General features: G+C 41.5%; 1 long non-coding RNA gene across 1 annotated transcript; it reads right to left on the bottom strand.

Annotated features, from left to right (window-relative positions):
* Positions 1–8,631: 8,631 nt before the first annotated feature.
* On the bottom strand, positions 8,632–22,729 carry LOC143662642 (uncharacterized). Its single transcript, XR_013165509.1, has 3 exons — positions 22,713–22,729; positions 19,356–19,429; positions 8,632–8,943 (listed from the first exon to the last, which is right to left on the bottom strand). It is a non-coding gene; the product is annotated as an uncharacterized LOC143662642 (long non-coding RNA).
* Between the last annotated feature and the right edge of the window lie 612 nt (positions 22,730–23,341).

Here is a 23,341-nt window from a genome sequence, read left to right as displayed (position 1 = left end):
AGCAGAGACCCATCAATTAGCATTCGGCATTAAGCAATAAAGAACATTCTCCAAGACTCCAAGGGCCTCCTCACACCTGAGCATTTTGCAAGGCTCATTCTTTCCTGATTGAATAATATCAGGGGCTCTTGACTCAATCTTGACTGACAGATAGTATTTTCTCAGCTGCCAAAAGAATAACCAATTTTCTACCACAGCTCTTTTCTAATTCAAATGCTTACAGCTCCAACAAAACTCTTTACTCTGGTATGTGACTTTTTCTTTTTTTAAAAAAAGAATTATCTCTGCTTCGAACCACTAATTATAATTTATTATAACAATACTTCCCAGGAAGCAAGATTCTTGCTATAATTAACTGCTGAGGAGTAGGACAGAGCAACTGTTCATTTAGTTTCAATCCACTTGTTCAGATTGTGTCACTCCTTGTAACTTCACTCTCAATCAGACATAAATTCAAAATGTTATGGGAGCATTCTCAACTTTGAGCTGAATATTTCTTAGTAATTTTCTTTCCTTGTCTTAAGAAATCTCTTAAAGTTATATCAGCCATTTTCTCTAAGTTAGAAGGAAACCTTTTATCCTAAAATGTTAATGTATTTATTTATGCCTTTACCTTAAGATAGAATGTATGACTGTTGTGCATTACAGAGGGCTCTCCAATGCAGCCGCTCTTTCTGGGTTGCAGGAATTTAGAATGTGTAGCTTTACCAGCATGCTTCAATCATGGATCTTAATGAAAAGACCTCTTTTCATTTAACAGTACAAAGTGTACTGAAGATTGTACTGAGCCTCGATTTTCTTATCTATAAAATGGGGATGATAATATCTATAGTGTACAGGTTTTTGTGAAGTTTGAGTATCATCTAAGCATTTGGGCCAGGACCTGGCATATGGTAAGCATTTCTTCCTGTTTCTTGTTCTTTGAGCAGCGCTGGGAAGAGGCAGCATGGCAGTGATGAAGGAGGGGACAGAGTAAAGTATTTTTGCTTATGGCTGATCTGAATTCATAATGGGAAATGCCTACAAATGAACAACAGAGCATGACAGTCTCAAAGCAGGCCAGACTCCTGAAATCTTCGGTGGTTAATCCACAGTGGAGTTATCAGAACTAAGTGGTCTTAAATGACTGGAATTTGAAGTGCCAAGGGAGACAAATACCTCATTCAGTCACCTTATCTAGCTATTTCTGGCTTTCAGATCATTTAGCACCATGCACTGAGATTTCCTTTTTCGGAATGCAGTAAGGGATTTGGTTCCTGGCCTTCTCTAGAATCTGGCATGAATTCATGAGATTATTTATAAGGTGCAGGAAATTTCTGCAAATAAAGTTACTTCATAATGATATATTTCCCTATAGTAATGGTCACTTCTGGCAACTGAAAGTATTTATGCAGTGATTTAATTTTGTTTCACCTAATAATGTTAAAATGACAGTACAGAAACATTTCTGATGCATTTCATTTTTTAGAATGGAAAACATGTAATTGCTGTTTGTGATGATAAAAGCAATATATGGTTTCTGGGGACTAAATGATGTCCCCCTATGAAAGGCATTTTCAGGTCCCAACCCGCGGTCCTATGGGTGTGAACCCATTTGTAAATAAGACCTTTGAAGATGTTATTGTTAAGGTGTGCCCACACTGAATGAGGGTGGGCCTTCATCCAATATACCTGAAGTCATTATAAGCAAAGAAAATTGGATACAGAAGAAGGAGCCACAGGGAGCAGCCAGAAGCTGGAAGTCAACAGAACCCAGAAGAGAAAGCAGATGCTGCTATGTGCACTGCCATGTGAGAGAAAAGGCAAGGACAGCCATCCCCAGAATGCCACAGTCTTTGGGGAGGAAGCATGATCTTACTGATGCCTTGATTTTGGATGTCTCTTCACCTCAAACCATGAGTCAATAAATTCCTGTTGTTTAAGCCAACCCATTTTATGGTATTTGTTTTAGTAGCTGGGAAACTAAAACAATGGTTATTGCAAAATACTAAAAATATATATATATATATATCCATTGTCCCAGTTGCTAGAGATAACATTTTCTCTCTCTCTCTCTCTCTCTCTCTCTCTCTCTCTCTCTATATATATATATATATATATATATATATATATACATATTAAGAGAGAAAGAAAGACAGAGAGAGAGAGACTTTTTTAATACACTCAAATCACCACACTAGCACACTTCAGAAATCCAAAGATAAAAAGAAAATGTCTTATAAGAAGCTACTGAGAAGAAGGGGACACATCCCGCTCAGGAGACAACAGTATCAGTAACGACTGGCCTCTCATAGGAAACAATGAAAACCAGAAGACAACAGAATGACATTTTCAAAGTGCTAAAAGAAATTAGTCAACTGAGAATTTTATATCCAGTGAAAATATCATCCAAAAATGAAGTTAAAATAAAAGCATTTCAGATAATAAAAATAGAAAGAATTCATTACCAATAGACCCACACTATAAGAAAAATGCTATAGGGAAAGAATCCTAAATAAAGGCCCATATTCTAGGAAGAAATAAAGAGCCCAGGAAATAGTAAAGATATGGGTAAACATAAAAAACTATACAAAATGTTTCTCTTTTTAAAATGATTGAAGACAAGCTCACTCTAAAATGTGTACAGAAAGGTAAAGGACCTCAAATAGCCAAAACAACTTTGAAAAGAAGAATAAAGTGGGATGAATCGCTCTACCAACTTTTGGACTTACTCGATAGCTACAGCAATCAAGATAGAATAGAATTGAGGGAGGAATGGTCACATAAATAAATGAAACAGAATAGAGAACCAGAAATAGACCCACACAAATACACCAGAAATTTTTTACAACTCCAGAAAAAGCAATTAAACAATTGTGGTAATGTGATAACTAGCAAAAAAAGGGGGTGGGCCCTCAATCTCAACCTCATATCTTATATAAAATTTATTCAAAATTAATCATAGATTTAAATGTAAATTTTAGAGGAGAATACAGGAGAAAATCTTTGGAACCTAGTGCTAAGTTCAACATCATTAGCCATTAGACATGACATTTTAATAAGCACAATCCATACAAGGACAAATTGATAAACTGAACTTCATCAAACTTTGTGAAAGCCTTTAAGAGGATGAAAAGATATACCACAGCCTGGGGGGAAATATTTGCAAGCCACATACCTGACAAAAGACTTGCATCTAGAAAATATAAAGAACCCACAAACACAACAGTAAAATAAACAACAATCTTATTAGAAAATGAGCAAAAGATATGAATAAACATTTCAATGAAAGAATGTAAACGAATGATAAATAAACACAAGAAAAGTTGCTCAGCATCATTATCCATTATGGAAATGCAAACTGAAACTACAAAGAGATATCACTACAAAACATTAAAATGGCTAAAATAAAAAATAATAACAAGTACTGGTGAGAATATAAAGAAACTGAAGCTCTCATACATTGCTGCGTGGGACAGCCATTCTGGAAAATAATTTGGCAGTTTCTTGAAAAAGGAAAGTTACACTTACCATTCAGCCAAGCACTCACACTCTTGGTTATACATCCCAGAGGAATGAAACCTTGTGTTCCTGCAAAAACTGTACCTGAATGTTCATTGCAGGTTTATTTATAACAGCCCCAAACTGGGAATAGCCCAAATATCCTTCAATGGAAAAATGGACAAACAAACTTTGGTACATCCATGCAATGAATGTTACTCAACAACAAAAAGGAACAAATTATTGACACATGATACATATTGGATGAATCACAGGGGCATTATTTTCAGTAGAAAAAACTTGTCTCAAAAGATTACAAATTATGTTGTTCCATTTAGATAAATTCTCAAAACGATAGACTTATCGAGAGGGAGAACAAATTAATGCTTAGGGATGGGGAAGGGGCTGAAAACATAAATGGGTAGTACAAGGCAGTTTCTTTGTGATGATGGAAGAATCCTGTATTTTGATTGTGGTGGAGGTAACATAAATCTGTACACAGGATGAAATTGCACATTGAGAGATATATACACACATACACTCAATCTGTGAACACTGATGTAATCCGAATAAGACCCAGCAAACAACACCTAACCAATGCCAAATTTCCTGGTTTTGATATTGTACTATAGTTATAAAGATGTTACACTGGGGGAAGATGGGTAAAGGACACACAGGGTTCTCTGTACTATTTTTGCAACATCCTATAAGTCTATAATTAGTTCAAAAACCATAAGCTTTTTAAAAAACTACTGACTGTTTAAGGCAAAAGCAATAACAATGCATGGAGGGGTTTATAACATATACAAAGTAAAATATCAAGGAAAACAGCATAAAGCAAAGAATGGAGTTAAATACTGTTCTAAGATTCTTACATTGTTTGTGTAGCTGCGTAATATTAATTCAAGGTAGATTATGACACATTAAGGAGGTATATGGTAACTCCTTAAACATCTGCTAAAGACAATACAAGGAGGTATGGCTAAAAAGCCAATATGAGAGATAAAATGGAATACTAAAAAATACTTGATTAATCCAAAAGGAAGCATGAAACAAGGAAAAAGGATAGATGGGGCAAAGAGCAAACTAGTAGACTTATACCCAATCATATCAGTAATTATGTTAATTGTACATGGACTGAACACTTCAATAAAAGACATATAGCTTGTCATTGCAATTTTTTTAAAGACCCAACAATGTGCTGTTTACAAGAGGCTGACAGTAAAAGGGTCAAAAATATATGCTATGCAAACACTAATCATAGGAAAGCTAGTGGGGCTGTATTAGCTTCAGACAAAGTAGACTTCAAGACAAAAATTATTACCTGTGAGAGAGAAATATTTTATAATGAAGTGAAAGGATCAATTCAACAGGACGTAACAATCCTAAATACGTGTATCTAATAATATGCCTTCACGTACAAATACATGAAGCAAAAATATATAGGAACAAATAAATCCTCAATCTTAGCTGGAGATTTAAAAATTCTTCCCTCAATAACTGATGAATGAGCAGACAAAAAAATCAGTAAATACATAGATTTGGACAACACCATTCACAAAGTTTACTTCCTTTATAGAACACTCACCCAACTATAGCAGAATGCATTCTTTTCAAGTGCACATGGAATATTTATCAGCATATACTGGGCCACTAAACAAGTCTCAATACATTTCAAAAACTGCATATATACAGACTATGTTCTCTGATCACTATAGAATTAAACCAGAAATCATTTTTTTAAAACAAAAGAGGTCTTGACTTAGATGTCAGCAGGGTCTCCCTGCCCCAAATGATCTAGTGAGATTGGCTCAAACCCTCATTTTTTAGACTCAGAAATCCAGCATCTGCTTCCTACTATGATTTCTTAAATTTCTAGAAGGGTTAACATCTATATGGTCTCTAAACTAATATTTCTGCTAAACTAGTTTGGTTTATGAATCACTGACCACCTCACATGTAACGTTAATATGAAACTCGGCCCTCCCACCAAGTTCCATCAAAATCAACAAACCAACAGAATCCCATTCACACAAGGAGTCTGTGGGTGTAACAAATTTTAGTGAATATCTGGGGAGATAGCGTCACAAACTTCAAAGTACACAATTGAATCTCTGCCATTCTGATACATTCTCTTCTCTCCCCCTTTTCTATTCTCCCCAAATCACTGATCATTTCTAATAAAAAGCAATTCAGATGTTTCTTAATGTTTCTCTGACTTCTGCTAAACCACACTTCCAGAATTTCATTGTCCTTTCCAAGGAATTTACCTAAAAAAAAGGCAATTGCCTAAGAATTCCAGTACCAGCTGTTGAAATAATAACATTTTCCTCCTTATTTCAAACAGGAAAAAGACTGGAAGAAAATAGAGTAAAAATATTAACAGTGGTTGTTTTGGTAAAAACATGGATGATTCTATTTTCTTTTTTTCATCATTTTCTGGATTTTCTTTAATAAGCAAGAATTTTATTTTTTTACATGCATTTAAATATGTTTTGAAACAACCTCAACTAATAAAAAAGTTACAAGTATGACACAAAGAACATTTGCCTCTGAACCATTTGGTAATAAGGTGTTAACAAGACATCCCATCACACTCAATATCTCAGAATGTTTCTACAAGCAAAGCCATTCTCCTATATGATCCCAATATAACCATCAAAATCAAGAAATTAACACTGATACATTACTAACATACAATCCAAGATTCCAAGTTTTACCAAGTGTCCCTTTAATGTCCTTATTAACAAAAAGATCTAGTCTAGAACCACAGATTGCATTTGGTTATGATGTCTCTCTGGAACCATCTGAAAGAGTTTCTCAGTCTTTCCTTGCTTTTCAAGACATTGGTACTTTTACAGATTTCAGGCCAACTATTTTGTAGAATGTTCCTAAATTTGAGTTTATCTGATATTTTCTTCTGAATAGTTCCAGATTATGCATCTTTAACAGGAAGATCCCAGAAGTGTTGCTGGCTTCTCAGTACTCAGCATGCGGTCGTGATGTTAGTTTGTCCCACTGGGATGATGTTCACTTTGATTACTTGACCTGAGAGTATAACCATGAGGCAAAGTTACTTTTTGCCTTTATAACTAGTGGGGAGCTACTTTGAGATGATGTAAATGTACTATTCCACACCAAACTTTCAATTTATTCACTTTTCAATGTCAGCATGGGCTCATAGTTTTCTACTTTATTCAGTGCATTATAATGTTACCATCAATATGTTTTTTTTTTTACATGGGCAGGCACCAGGAATCAAACCCGGGTCCTCTGGCATGACAGGCAAGCATTCTTGCCTGCTGAGCCACCGTGGACCGCCCCCATCAATATGCATTTTGATGATCAAATTGTCCCAGATTTGGCCAGGGGGTTCCCCTTCAAGCTGGCTCTTATGTCCTTTTGACAAGTCCGCATCAGTTTTTTTTAGAGATTCTTTTTTTCTGATGCAAAGATGTTCAGGCTTGCTTTGCATGTCTCCTGTCAGTCCTGGAATTAGCTCTGGTCATTTTTACTAGAGAATGGTATTTAGAAACCAAGATTGGGGCATTAGGTGTGCTCATTTTATTGGGATATCATAGTTCCCAGACTCTCTCAGTGGGCAGAACTAATACGTAAATATGTGTATGACAATATGTATATATCTGTGTGTGTACATATGTACATACAGACATTTTTATGTACATATATATAGATTGAAAACCATAAGTTCACACAAATACTTCCAACTCTAATCCAACACCACAGAGTTTATTCTGGTGTTCTCCATTTCATTATTATCTCCTTTTTTGGCAGTAAGATACTAGCTTTTATTTTGAGAGGCTCCCCCAGTGGATGCCATCTCACCCACCAGTGTTCTGACTTCCTACTCTGGACCATTGAGACTTCCCTGCATCAAGGCCTCTCTTGCCCACCTCACCTAGTAGCTTTGGGACAGAACTCTTCAGGCAGAGAAGGAAAAGAAGAAGAACAAGTAGTAACTTTTTTGTGAAAAACAAATCATCATCATATAATAGAGTTTACCTCCGTGGTGGTTTGGACCTAGTTCATGCTCATTTACACCCTCTAGTTCTGTCTAAGTTGTAATTTCACCACATGTGCCAGTTGGTTCTTAGCTTCCTGGTAGTTTTTACCAAGCAGGACATTATAAGGACAGTTTCCAGATTTTCCATATATGAGACAGCCATGGCTGCCTAACCTGACCATTATCAGTTCTGTGGCAGAAGCTTCTGGGTTGTCCGTCGTGGAGGTGACTTGCAATCAGAGACCTTCACTTCATCTCAACCCTCTCAATTTCCTGGCTTCCCCAACCAGTTTCCCTCTAGCCACAGACTCTTGTTTCATTCTACTCCCCTCCAAATAATTCAAGAGAAGGAAAAACACTCAACCAATTACATTTAAAAACCAGTAATATTCTTCTTAAAGAGGAGGCACTGTGAACACCATGAGGCTGGTGAAAAGTGGGGAATAAACTAATGTTTTCCAGTTTAAATATGGAAACAGAGCAGATGTGGAAAATCTACACCCAGATGGTCACCGAGGCCAGAAACATGACCTAGGGACCCCAGTAGGGAGGCAGGGCTCATTCCTTGATGCTGTGTCCCCCAGCCCCCAGCCCAGTGTTGTGACGACTGAATGGGTAAAGGAATCTTGTCTTTGACAATCCTACCTCCAGTTCGAAGTCCTCTTTTAGAGCTTCTTCCCTATTGAAATTTATGATGTGATTTAATTTCCCCCTGGGAACCCTGTCATGTTTGAAAGTAATGAATAGGTGAAACCCAACTAATGCTTGCCAGTTGCTTAATTTGCCACCTTGCAGAAAATACCCACATTTTAACAGACAGCTCTGAAGAATGTGGTGCTTGTGCAAAAAGTAATGAAGGTCTAATGATGGGATTTCCCAATGGGGGAGATGTTTGGGGATTAACTAACTGCCTTCCTTGCTGACCTCACTCACTATGGAACCTGTCACTTGGCCAGGGGCTCAAGGGGTGAGGAGCAGAGGGTATCCTCAAAGCCCAGTCCAAATGGACTGCCCCATCCCGGCAGCTGGAACAAGCTAGCTGAAGCAGATTAGGGGTAAAGCAAATCTGTGCACAGAAGATGGAGTAAAGCCAAGGAAGGGGCTGGGCGAGGGCTACCCAGGGTGGCCAGAGCAAGTCACTCACCAGGTACTCACGCCCACCTTCTGACAGGGCCCAGGTTTTTCCACAGTCTCTGCTACGTGGTCGCTGGGTCCAGTCCTCGGGGGTGTTGGAGCAGGCTGTGCTGCGGACCTGCGTCCCTCTGGCTGCAACACAAGACACGAGGGGTCGGAGCAGCGCCCGGGTCCTGTGTTGTAGCCTGAGGTCTCACACTGTGTCATGGTGAGCCCAGCCTGAGGGCACCTGCCCAGCTCCATCTTTCAGGTGGCTGCCTGGCTTCTGCTGTGGGAACCAGACTCTGTACATCTGAACAAGGGAGCTGTAAAAGAACAGAGGCCAGCATCAGTATTGGGGCTGCCCTGTGGTAGAGGAAAAGCCAATGGCCTCAGTGTGGGGGCGCCTGGACTGAGGGTCCGGCTGTGCTGGGCTCTAAGCCCTGCCCTCGAGCATGGCTGGTCAGGCTCCAACTGATCAGTGGAGCCAGATGGAAATGCCCAGAGAAGAGAGGAGATCCTGCACACAGATACTGAGTTGTCTACATTCCTTCTCCTTTACAAAATGAACTATGGCTGTTTACAAACCACTAATTACAGTTTATTATAACAATACTTCCATTTCGGGTTTTTACTCTAATACTATGATGAGAATTTTATAAATGCCAAACTAGCACAACGAATTGCCCTGAAGTACAATAAATATGTGCACTTCAGGAGTAAGGCAGTAAGCACAACATTATTGCTATCTGTTTCCAATGGGCCTATAAAGGATTTATTACTTATTAACAGCTTATTTTTATTCAAAACCCCTGTCTATCATTTTTATGTGGATTCTTGGTAAGTCATTTCTGCTTTTTTCTTACAAAATTACATGAGCTCAGTCCAGAATAAAAAAAAAAATGCTCCAAATACATTCTTCCAAAGGAGACTGTGCTGGTTTGAAAGGATGCATGTACCCTAGAAAAGCCATGTTTTAATCCTAATCCCATTTTTTGAAGGAAGCCATTTCTTCTAATCCTTATTCAGTATTATATGTTTGAAGCCTTAATTAGAGCATGTCCCTGGAGATGTGACTCAATCAAGAGTGGTTGTTAAACTGGATTAGGTGGAGACGTGTCTCCACCCATTCTAGGTAGGTCTTGATTACTTTACTGGAATCCTATAAAAAGGAGATTCAGAGAGAGCAGAGAAAGAAAGAGCCATGAGAAAACCACAACAGAGAACACCACAGAACCACGAAGCAGAGAGTTCACCAGCCAGCAACCTTTGGAGATGAAGGAAAATGCCTCCCAGGAAGCTGGAGAGGAAGCTAGCAGATGATGCCATGTTTTCCATGTGCCCTTCCAGCCAAGAGAGAAACCCTGAACATCACTGGCCTTCTTGAATCAAGATATCTTTCCATGGATGCCTTAGTTTGGACACTTGTATAGACTTGCTTTAATTGGGACATTTCCATAGCCTAAAAACTGCTAATTTGCAACTTATTGAATTCCCTTTTTAAAAGTCATTCCATTTCTGGCATAGCTCATTCTGGCAGCTGGCAAACTAGAATAGAGATTTATTGAAGTTTCTTCCTCTAGACTGGTAATTGGTTAAACTCTTTATAGAATTCAAGGGCTTCTGGACTGAGGAATAAACTGTAGCATTACTCTCCTTTACCGCCAGTAAAGAAGTCCCAGCAGTTTTGATCATCTAGTCTTTTGAGAAGGCAGTAGACTTTGAGCACAGATTAGACATTAAACAAAAATATAGAAATTAAGAACCACGGGTTTTTCTGCTAGTGAAAATAATGAGATCTTCACAGACCCAAAAAGTAGGGAAAGGAGGAACAACAACTTCATGCCCAAATTTGTACTCTGCTTTAATGTATGCAAATCACCCATGCCCCAAGGCCACCGAACAGGTCATGAAACAGGCCCAGAGAGGAGACGTGAGTTGAAGGGAATCCAAGCTGCCAAAATCCAGGCCACTGCTGGCCTCCTTCCCTTATTCTAGGCTGTTGTTGCATCTTGGTAAACAAAATGCTGAGAGTGAGAATTGAGATCCACTTCAAATATTAATCCACCACAAAATTTTAAATCCAAAGCCTCTTAAAGGCAGGAAATAAAAAAAGTAAAAAAATCTGTCATCCCCATCAGGGCCTGGCAGGCTACCAGCTCCAACTTTTGAATGACTCATACAGTCTTCAGATGACAGGCAAGCTGGAGAGGTGGCTTTGGCTATCAGGGGAAAAAGAGCAAGCTACTTGTCATCATTCTGATTTAAAATCAAGTGTAATGTTAGCCTACTGTAGACTGGACATTTAAGATCAGGCTTTACTTGAATCCCAAAGACCTAAAGAGATAAACAAACAAACAAACAAACTCAGAAATAATTTAGGAACAATTCAAACTGCACAATTTTTAGAACTCAGGGCCTTTTTACAGTAGGGGGGAGAGTAGCAAGGAAGAGTTTCCCAAATGTGGCCCATCAGCAGGAGATTCTCCACTCAAGAGTAGATACTGGGTTGTCCCACTGGGGCTTCCAAAGACAACCACATTGACACATGTCTGCCTTGGAGGTTCGGACTTAAACCAGAGTTCCCCAGGGCTCACAGATGCTGTCATCCTTCCTTCTCCTGGCTGACACCTCAAGCCCAAGCTCTTCCTACAAATCCACCCCAGCTAAGGGCTAACATGGACACTTTAACAGCAGCCTAGTCAATCAGCAAGCACACTCTGTGTTCATCTTGCCATTTTAAAATGTAACCCAAATTACAGAGACCTCATCTACTTATTTTGCAGCAAAGCATCTGGCCTAATGGTGCTAAATGCCATTAGTATTTACAACAGATGCATCCATTTTGGAAAGAGAAATAATAGTAATGGGGCTCAGCTCCAGGGGAAGGGGCCTTCACACTGTGTGATTAGCACCCTGGGAGGTGTGCAAAGCAGCACCCAGCCAGTGTCTACTGGAGACTTCAATTATTTCCAAGGCCTTGGCTGAGTAGATAATCATTGACAGTTTAACTGTTGGATCCAGTAAACATCGATTGAACATGTATAAATCTTTGCAGGAATGCAATAATGAATAACCCATTACTTCTGTTCCAAGGGAACTTGAAATGGAGATATTTAGAGAGTGAGAGGAAAAAATCCCTTTCTGCCTAAATTATCTAAAAGATTTAGGAAGGAAGTCTTCTCTGATGATCTGGATAATCTGCCCTGTATCTAAGTGTGTGTCGTGCTTTGGAGGCACAAGTTCCACAAAGAAGTTATTTCCTTCCAGAACTTCCCTCACAAGTCAATCATTACCCAGAACCACCTCAGGTGCTGGAGAAGCCACAAAGGACACGCAGAGACTCTGCCACTGCTGGCTGCCCATCCAGTTTCCCTCCCAGCACATTCTCGGCGCCATAGCGTGGGCGGCCCTGACGGCACGTTTTGAGAAACAGTGAGAAGAGAGCCTCGCGGGGGGGTGGGGGGTGAGGGCTGGGAGACCAGCAGCAGCTGAGCGGGACGGCAGGACGACTGAAGCCCAGAAGCCCGTGCTGAGCCACTGCCCGCGCAGCCTCCTTGTGGGCGCGACGCCTGGGGAGCTGGTTGACGCCCAGGGCTCCCAGGATCGAGCTGAGAGGGCCCGGCTGTGGCAGAGCCTCAGCTCCGCACCTGTCTCATGGCTCGTCCTCCCCAGGAGATGCTGTGGGCAGGGCCTTCTGCACCCCGAGCACTTTCCTCCTGAGGGGAGGGGGGGACTGTGCCGGAACACTTGGTGGCCAGCCAGAACCTGAGCCTGGAGGCGCGTACGCCACGAGGCATGGGGCCGGCGCCCAGCAGGCTGAAGGGGACCAAGCCCGAGGGCACGGTGGCGCTGTAGGACGATGAGGACAAGCCAAGCCTCCGGTCAGCCTCCCCGTCCCGGCCCTTCACCCCACCCCCGCATGGTCTCCAAAGTCCTGGTGACCTCCATGCCTCCCTCTGCCCGTGCTGAGATGGGGCCACCTGGCTTGAGAGGCCAGAGGGAAGAGGGAAGGGGGCCTGGAAAGAGAAGCTTAGACCAGAACTCAAAGCCCACCGTGCTCACCAGTGTGACAGGGGGACAAGGGGGGGGGGGCAGCAGGCTGAGGAGGAAGGAGAAGAAAGCTTGGGTTATTAAGTCAAAGTGCTTTCGTGGCAGGGGTGACAGGCTGAGGGTCAGGAGCCTCCTCGAGATGGTGAATGTGGACTGTGGTAGGACTGGGGAAAGAAGAGAATTTATTCATTTCCAGTGGCTCTGGAAAGGTGCCGCTGGATTGCAGGGTAGACATGGGCCCCACCCGTCAGGCTGGGATGGCGCGAGCCGGGTGGACTGAGGCCCGCAGGAGGGCAGTGGCAGAACCCCTGGGCTGGCCGGGGCTCTGCAGCGGGATGCAGGCTCCTGGCACGCCCTTTGGGGGGGGCATTCAAGATGACCCGTCGGGTGATTTGGGAGGCGGGAGGACGTGCCCAAGACCAAAGGGCCCGAAAGACCCTGACATGGGAGCATCAGCAAAGGCCTGGCCTCCCTGTGGGACGGGCCCCTGGACCTCATCAACCCCCTCAGGTCTGCCCATGGCCGCCGGCTCGGTGTGCACAGTCTGAGAGGCCGGCGGGGAGGAAAGCAGCACGGCCACGGCCCGTCCCAGCCAGCCTGGCCAGGGTTGAATTTAAGAAAGAGCTGGGGAGACTTCCGGGTCAAGATGGCAGCGTAACAACATGCGCGTTTTAGTTCGTCCTCCAGAACAACTACTAAATAACCAGAAACAGTACAGAACAGCTCCTGGAGCCACGTCAGTGACCAGACACACAGCGTACCCAAGTCTGGACCAGCTGGACCGGCTGTGAGCACCCCCAGAACCGTGAGTTCCCAAAGCTGCGGTAGCCAGCGCCCCTTCCCAACAGGCCGCTTCCCAGAGGGGAAAGGAAAGGACTTTACCAGCAGCAGGGACTGGGCACAATCAAACGCCAATTGTGAAACTAATGAACAAATTCTGACTACTAAAAATAGGCCCTCAGCTTAGGTGAACTTGATCAAAGCAGAGGTTGCTCATTTTTGCCCTAGCACAAAGTGGGCAGGACTGACAGAAAAAGGGGGGGTGGGGAGAAGGAAACAGAGGTTTTTGTGGCTGTGTATCTACAAAGGCTTGACTGCCTCTGGATACAGCGGCAGGACTTTTCAGGCTGCAACTGCCCCAGGCATAGGCAGAAGTGAGCTCTTTTGGGGGCTTATCTGGAGCCTATGCCTTCCCCAGGGGAGGGGTGAAGCCCAACTCAGGTGGAATCCCTTCATCAAGGAATTCAGACCCCAGGGCTTGGTAATTTGAAGCCATTAAAACCAGCCTTCAACCTCTCCTCTGTCTCCACCACGCCCCCAGCAGGGAGAGTCTGCCAAAGTTAAAGGTACCACATCATCTTATGCTGGTGGGACCTGCAGTCAGACAAGTGCCATACACAGGGCAGGATAAGAAAAACAGAGTCCAGAGACTTCACAGGAAAGTCTTTCAACCTGCTGGGTCTCACCCTCAGGGAAAACCGACACAGGTGACTCTTTCCTCCTGATAGGAGGCCAGTTTGGTCTGGGAAAATCTGGCTGGGGTCTATAATATCTAAGTAGACCCTCCTAAGTGTGTGTGGGGGAAAGGTACCACACAAGCAGGGCAAGAAACAAGAAAACAAAAACTGAAAAATTCTCCTCTGTTAAACAAAACTTAAGCTAAAGGTCCAGATAAAGCTGAACGGAATGTCAAAAAACATATAGACAACAAATTCATCCAGCAAGAAAATCCTAGGTAAAAGAAGTGCAAGCAACCTCCAGAATAAACTAATTAAGGTAATTAAATGCCTAGACACCAGCAAAAATAACAAATCAGGCCAGGAGAATTGAAGATATGGCCCAGTCAAAGGAACAAACCAACAATTCAAATGACATAGGGGAGCTGAAACAATTAATTCAGAATATACGAACAGATATGGAAAACCTCATCAAAAACCAAATCAATGAATTGAGGGAGGATATAAAGAAGGCAAGGAATGAACAAAAAGAAGAAATTAAAAGTCTGAAAAAACAACTCACAGAACTTATGGGAATGAAAGGCAAGGTAGAAGAGATGAAAAAAACAACGGAAACCTACAGTGGTAGATTTCGAGAGATAGAACATAGGATTTCAAAACTGGAGGACGGAACATCTGAAATCCGACAAGAAACAGAAACTTTAGGAAAAAAATGGAAAAATATGAGCAGGGACTCAGGGAATTGAAAGACAATATGAAGCACACGAATACACGTGTTGCAGGTGTCGCAGAAGGAGAAGAGAAGGGAAAAGGAGGAGAAAAACTAATGGAGAAAATTATCACTGAAAATTTCCCAACTCTTATGAAAGACTTAAAATTACAGATCTAAGAAGTGCAGCGTACCCCAAAGAGAATAGATCCAAATAGACATACTCCAAGACATTTAATAATCAGAATGTCAGAGGTCAAAGAGAAAGAGAGGATCTTGAAAGCAGCAAGAGAAAAGCAATCCATCATATACAAGGGAAGCCCAATAAGACTATGCATAGATCTCTCAGCAGAAACCATGGAGACGAGAAGACAGTGGGATAATATATTTAAATTATTAAAAGAGAAAAACTGCCAACCAAGAATTCTATATCCAGCAAAACTGTCCGTCAAAAATGAGGGAGAAATTAAAACATTTTCAGACAAAAAATCACTGAGAGAATTTGTGACCAAGAGACCAGCTCTGCAAGAAATACTAAAGGGAACACTAGAGACAGATATGAAGACAGAAGAGAGAGGTGTGGAGAAGAGTGTAGAAAGGAAGACTATGAGTAAAGGTAAAAAGAAGGAAAATTAGATATGACATATAAAATCCAGAAGGCAAAATAGTAGAAGAAAGTACTACCCATGCAGTAATAACACTGAATGTTAATGGATTAAACTCTCCAATCAAAAGACATAGTCTGGCAGAATGGATTAAAAAACAGGACCCATCTATATGCTGTCTCTACTCAAAGGACACGAGGCCAAGGACACAAATGGACATTTACACACCAATGTTTATAGCACCATTATTAACAATTACCAAGAGATGGAAACAGCCAAAATGTCCATCAACAGACAGTTGACTAAACAAACTGTGACATTTACATAAGATGGAATATTATGCACCTGTAAGACAGAATAAAGTTATGAAGTATGTAACAACATGAATAGACCTTGAGGACATTATGCTGAGTGTGATTAGCCAGAAACAAAAGGATAAATACTGTATGGTCTCACTGATATGAACTGACATTAGTGAATAAACGTGGAATATTTCGTTTGTGACAGAGACCATCAGGAGATAGAAATAGGGTAAGATATTGGGTAATTGGAGCTGAAGGGATACAGATTGTGCAACAGGACTGAATATAAAAACTCAGAAATGGACAGCACAATACTACCTAACTGTAATACAATCATGTTAAAACACTGAATGAAGCTGCATGTGAGAATGATAGAGGGAGGAGGGCTGGGGACATAAATGAAATCAGAAAGAAAGATAGATGGTAAAGATCGAGATGGTATAATCTAGGAATGCCTAGAGTGTATAATAATAGTGAAATGTACAATGTACAAATTTTAAAAATGTTTTTGCCTGAGGAAGAACAAAGGAATGTCATTATTGCAGGGTGCTGAAAACAGATGATAATTAATACTTTAAAATGTCACCTTATGTGTGAGACTAAAGCAAAAAATGTTTATTTGTTACAAAATTTATATTTTGACTAGAGCATTTCCTAATATAACTCATGTAGATAGTTTGATTGAATGTCATAAGTGCTTGGAATCTCAGGTAGGACATGAGATTTTGTTGGTTTGTCCAGAGTGATGCCCCGATGAATCCCAGAGTGATTTGATCAGTGACTGGAAAAGTATTTGCAAGCCCCCTTCGGGGAGTGGTGAGAGTGGGGGGAAATTCAACTTCCCCAAGTTGAATTCTTGATATTCTCACAAGCAGTGTGGACAACCAAAGCTATAGGCTGAGCCCCTAGTCTTGGGGTTTGTTCATATGAAACTTAACCCCACAAAGGATAGGTCAAGTCTACTTAAAATTTAGGCCTAAGAGTCACCCCCAAGAGAGCCTCTTTTGTTGCTCAGATGTGGCCTCTCTCTCCAGCCAACATGACGAGCAGTCTCACCACCCTCCCCCTCTCTGCGTGGGACATGACTCCCAGGGGTGTGGACCTTCCTGGCAATGTAGGACAGAGATTCTGGAAGGAGCTGAGACTCAGCATCAAGGGACTGAGTAAAACCCTAGAATGAGCTGAGAATTAACATCAAGGGATTGAGAGAACCTTCTCGACCAAAGGGGGAAGAGTGAAATGAGACTAAGTGTCAATGGCTGAGAGATTCCAAACAGAGTCAAGAGGTTATCCTGGAGGTTATTCTTATGCATTAAGTAGATATCACCTTGTTGTTCAAGATGTAGCGGAGAGGCTGGAGGGAACTGCCTGAAAATGTAGAGCTGTGTTCCAGTAGCCATGTTTCTTGACGATGATTGAACAATGATATAGCTTTCACAATGAGACTCTGTGAATGTGAAAACCTTGTGTCTGATGCTCCTTTTAGCTACGATATCAACAGAAGAGTAGAACATATGGAATAAAAATAAATAATAGGGGGAACAAATGTTAAAATAAATTTAGTTTGAAATGCTAGTGGTAAATGAAAGCGAGGGGTAAGGGGTATGGTATGTATAATCTTTTTTTTTCTCTGTTATCATTTTATTTCTTTTTCTAAATCAATGCAAATGTTCTAAGAAATGATGAATATGCAACTATGTGATGATATTAAGAATTACTGATTGTATATGTAGAGTGGAATGATATCTTAATGTTTTGTTTGTTAATTTTTTTAATCAATAAAAAAGTTTTAAAAAATTAAAAAGAAAGAAAGAGCTGGAGGAGTATCCCTGGGGGGTGGGGAGAAGCGGGATGATTTGGATTACCCCCAGGAACCAAGGGAAAGGAAAGGCAGGGTCAAAGACACCCTCCATTCTCTGGGAGCCTTAGAAACCTTCTGAAGACTGGCAAGTAAGAGAGAATCTGTAGAGCTATTTGAAGAATTAAAGCAGGAAATGTTAAAAATGGTCATCATTATCCAGGGTGGTGGCTCACAGAAGGAGCACCAGTGAAACAGGCCCATTTGCCGCAGGTTTTCTTTGCATTCTATTTTCCTCTATTTATTTTTACACCCAGAAAAAACTCTACCTTCAACACTCACCTTTCATCCATTTGTAATTCTCTCCCTCTGGGGCACCTTAAATTTCTTTTACATTATTATCATATTGGAGAATCTAATACATTTTCTCCCCTTGCCTTCAGAACACAGCACTCACAGAAGCTTTCCAAAGTAGGGTCTAAAGACTACAGCTGGAAAGTACAGATGGGAGCTACTGTGAAGCACCCACAGTCCTCCCAAAGCTGACACCTGGCTTATTATTTAATAAAATTGGCACATGGGTAAAAATCTCTCCACCCCCTTTTAAAAGAATGTTAATGAGAAGAGAAAGGGTATGCATCTTAGCTTCTACCACTTTATCTAAGCGGGGAGGTATTACAGTGAAAGAGAAGAGGTGCTATACTCAAAATCAGAAACATGACTTTTGGATTCTTCAGTGAAGCTCTTACTCTGAGATTTGGACACACCACTTAATCCTTCTAAGCCTCAGTTTCCCCCTCTGTAAGGCAGGGATATGAAAGCTGGTCCTGGCCACTGCACAGAGTTATCTTCACAGGTAGAACAGCAAAGAAGAATGCAGTTCCTACCAGAAACTCCTGAAAGTGAACATTCACAATAAAACTTTAGAGATGTGCAAGAATTACCAAGGAAATTGCAATTATATTGATTTAACCAATATTTGTTGCACCCTTAGTATGTGCCAAGTGCTGTGATAAAAGCTGGAAATATGGTGAGCCCTCACCTGTTTAGGGAATGTTGGTCAGAATTCTCTTACCTGCAGCCAAATGCAATTCTATTTACTATACAAGGGGACAGTCCAAAGGTTAAAGGTATGGTCCGAGCAGGGCCTGAGCTTTGGAACCAGATTATTCGCAGTTCAAATCCAGTGTTATCGGTTACTAATTTTGTGACCTGGTGAACATTCTCCCTCTGAAAACAAGTTTCTATGTCTGTAAAATGAGGATGATAACAGTGCCACATTTACAGGATGACCATGAAGGGAGATGAGGTTAATGTCCATAAAGTTCTTGGCTGCAGTACCTGGAATAGGTCCCCCAAGGGTAGTAGCTGCTATTGCTGCCATACGTACCCACACTTCTGTATCCTTCTCGGTGACAGATTTTGAAATGACATGATGGCTTAGTCCCACAGAGGCAACTCTCAAAGCCCTTCTTGACTATAGTTCCTCTACCTCCTGAAGGATGAACTTGCCAGGAAGGCGAACTAAAGATGCATCACCCACTGTCCTGAGAGCAGGATTTCAGAGAAGGGAGAGGCCACTATGGCTGGTGGTCACAGAGGGACATGAGTCCTTGACACAAAAGGGGCTCGGCATACTTGGCTGAAAGAACAAACAAGTAAATGAAGGTATCGCTTGAGCTAGGTTTTTGGTGGAAACGATGATTATAAACCTTCGCATTTGCACCTTTTGTGTGTCAGGCATATTCTAGCAAGGGAGAAGGGTCTTGACCACCTCTAGTAAAAGTTTGGGACTTACAACCAGGTGGCATTACCTCTTTGGAAGATTCAAGGCACATCCTACAAAACCATAGACCATGGGATCTGTTCGAAATTCCAAAATGTCAACCTGCAGATAAGACAGATTTAGTAAATTAATTTCAAAATATTTAAGTTGCAGAATTCCTCCTGGGCAGACAGCAGATGTCTTGGAGGCTGGGTCTCTTCTCCGTGCTTTGACCTGTACAGCCTTATCAAATGCTTTGCACGAGGCCAGGGCCAGGTGACTGTGTGACTTGCTGGCTCTGACCTGCTTCCTTCTGACCTTAAGTGAGGCTTCTTCTCCTCCAGACCTTACCTGACACTCACAGTGTAGCCAGACTCTCTAGTACTGTTTAACAATTGCCTCTTCCCTTCTCCAGAACGTCTACCTAAGCCCCTGCAGCAGCCTCCTACTGACCTTGCCTTCTCACTGTTGCCCATCACACCCTCTGCTATTCCCTCCCTTTCCCAAGGAGTACAGCTGAACTTCACTGGCATTTAAAATGCTTGGTAGTGTAGTCTTTCCCCATCTCCAGCTACTCCCTTATGGGTATTTCATAGTCCAGAAAAACCAACCACTTCCTTGCTTTCCTCTTGCCTCAACCCCGCCCATACCATCCCCTCCCTAGGGCAGCAAGCAGCCTTTCCTGTTCCTTCCTGTGACTGTTTGCCCATCCTTCCAGGGGCAGCCAAGGGTTCCCCTCTCATCAGAGCTCCACCTCCTTAGGGGCTAAAAGTGTACTATATTTGACACTTCTTAACATTGTAGATCTTTTAAAACTACATCTTTTGTAAATGCCTGGATTGTAAATTCTGTTAGATCCAAACTGAATCATTTATGACTTTGTGTATCCTGTGGTCCCTGATAAGATCTTGAATATTGAGGGCATGCAACAAACATTGCTGGATAAATTAATATTTAATCACTTCACAAAAATTCCCCTATTTATCATTGAAATAGCATTTTTCTTCCGTAGTCATAATATGACAGTTCAATACCTCAGAAGCTTTTGCTGATATCATTTCATCTAGCACAGTAATTAATAATTTGCCTTAAAATGCTCATTTAAGTACCCTACATGAATTTAAGAGGTCTGCCTTCCTGTCTATGCTTACACTCAACCATAATTATCTGTCACTAGAGGCATGAAGAGGTGTGAAGATGAAAGCTTGGAAGGTCGAGTATGCTGAAATGGGGGACAATTAGCAGCAGCCTTGAATGCTGGCGGGGAGGGAGGGGCAGCATTAATCGTTCTGAATGTCAGAATTCAGCCTCCTCTCCTCCCATCCTGCCATCATCACGTGCGTGTGTGTGCACACACACACCACTGCAGAGCCTTCTCTCTCTGCTGTGAAGGAGTTCCACCAATGCACAGGTCTTGAGATAACTGAAGTGTGCTCAAACAAGAACCAGAACTCAAAAAACATAAGGTGCTAAAGGTGAAACTCTCAACATAATTTACCCTTTTATTTACTGCTCAGAATCATTCTTATGAGCATTACTTGGGTCATGCTGTGCAGTCACGCTGTGGTTTTCTCAGAAGTGCTGCCCTTCTCCTCTAAGTCACCAAAATGATTAGTTCCTGCATCAGCTTTTCAGAATTTTTGAAACTCACCATCACTGTCACATGAATGTATAAACTACCACCAACCCTGAGTGTATCTATCTATGTGTGACACTGTATGTTTTTGTCACCCAACGTAGCAGGTCATATTTTCATAAATCTGATGCATCTTGTCCTGATGAAGTCTGGTGATTTCAGATAAAATTAATTTTGATCAACCATGTTAGAGGAAACACAGAATTTTCTTTTTATTCTCTCTATAGACTATGACAGGTGGTTTAAGAGTATGTAGCCAAAAAAAAAAACGGGAAAAATATAGACGTGTGTCAAGTTATTGATGAATAAAAATATTAGGTTATGCAAAATAAGGACTTTTTAAGATACATCCTTTTACTGTTGCTCTATAATTCACACACCATATGATTCACCCTGTTCAAGTGGGCAAGCAATTGAATGGTTTTTAGTAGATTCACAAGGCTGTATACTCATGACCACTATGTAATTCCAGAATATTTTCATCACCCCAAAGGAAACCCTCTAGTGATTTTCAGTCAATTTCTGTTATCCCCACCCCCAGCTGTGGCAACCATTTTCTGTCTCTATAGACTTTTCTATTCTGGACATTTCATATAAATGGAATAATGAAAAAAAAATATTAGGTTATGGTTATATGATTATTTTCCTGGATTTCTTTCTTTCTTTTTTTTTTTTTTTGCAATTTAAGGTATTTTCAGCTTTTTAAACATTGCAATTTGTTGAGTTTTTTTTCCCATTCTAAACAAATAATTTTGCAACTAATTTTGTATCCAAAATTATCTGCCCTACTCTGTAGACTGTTTCTTTGGGAAAAGAGGTTTCTTTTTGGGTTGATGCAAATGTTCTAAAATTAGATGGGGGTGATAGTTGCACAACTCTGTAAATATTCTAAAAACCATTGAATTGTATACTTAAAACAGGTGAATTATATGGGATGTAAATTTTATCTAAATAAAGTTTTTTAAAAAAATGTTCAAAGAAAACATGGGTCCTGCGGGAAGAGGCTGTAGAAGATGCTAACCTCCAGCTCTAGGGCGTCTTGTTCACTTCTTTGAAGCCAGAGCTTGCCTTCAGTGCTGTTAGGTGTGGAAACACTAAAGGCACCGAGCAAGAGTCAGTGAACAGACAAGAGTTCCTGCAGTAACACAGGCTTAAGCCCCCACAGTGTGTTTGTGTGGTGATTAAATCTATAACTTCTTGACCAGGAATCTAGAGACTTTTATCAGCCAATAAGGAGAATTACTGCTTTCTAATACAGTCTTCAGCTATGAACAGATGACGTTCACAAGGAAAAACTCACACTGGGTTTTTCCAACAAAATTATTTATATTCATTCTCTTCCAATTACTCCAAGATTTCCATTTTCTCCCTTAAGACTAGCTCAATGTTTATATAGGTTTCCTCCTGACAGTCTCAGGGGCTTGGATCCCTTCACAGGTGGGTCCCTAACAATGGTATTTCCTCCCTCACATTCTAGGGCCTTACACATGACGTGCAGCTCAGCACAGTCTCCTCCAGAAAACTGCCTGAACCCGAGCAGGTGCTCTCTGCTCCCAGTGACATCTCCCAACTCCTGAAAGGGAGAAATCGGCACTGGCTGCACTTTCACCGATTGCCCCAATCCCTCAAATTCCACCAACTCTGGCTTCCCTTAACAGTATGGAAGTGCAGTGACGGTCTGAATATATCAGCTCTTTGGCCAGTAGATAACAGGTTTCCCTCTGATTCATGGCTCCTTTTCAGATATAGGTCTCCTGAACTGCTCCTTACCTTGCAATCTGTCACTGGCCTCTCATTTTAATGTTCTCCTGCTACTGAAATCCACTCCCCTCAATTACCTGCTGCCTGTCTCCTGATCACTGGCATTTCAGACCATCAACATCAACACAAATCCTTCTTTCTTTGTGATCTGAGCAGTTGGGAACAGAGGCTCAAATCCTGGTTCCTTCACTTACTCACTGGGCACTTAGGGCAAGTTACCTTAGCTCTCTATGCTTTGATTTCCTCAACTGTTGGGAGGATATAATGGGTTAACCAAGCAAAATGTTTAGTAGGTCATGTTTCTGGCAGTAAGTGCAGTCATTGTTAGCCCTTCCCTGTTCTACCAGCTCTCCCATTGCAATGCCTTCAGGAGCTCTTCAGGTTAGAAGAAGGTTGGAAGGCAGCACTTTTCAGCTGCCTTCAGTATCATTGTCTGTGGCCCAGGGATTGCTATTTTACTCTCCTTTCTTTTGTGCTGTGGCAGAAGTTTGACATTGCTGGGTGCCAATTCTGAATAACAAACACATTTTTTTGATAGTTATTTGCACCTATTCCAAGGCTAGCTGATTTCTCCAAGAGCAGAGCAGCCCGAGCTCCTGCCAGGAGTAACTGCAGCTTTCCTTATCCTTACCCTATCC

Source organism: Tamandua tetradactyla, chromosome 18 (assembly GCF_023851605.1).
Source record: "Tamandua tetradactyla isolate mTamTet1 chromosome 18, mTamTet1.pri, whole genome shotgun sequence".
Taxonomy (NCBI): domain Eukaryota; kingdom Metazoa; phylum Chordata; class Mammalia; order Pilosa; family Myrmecophagidae; genus Tamandua; species Tamandua tetradactyla.
The sequence above is the reverse complement of the archived record's forward strand: the minus strand, read 5'-3'. Positions and strand labels throughout refer to the sequence as shown.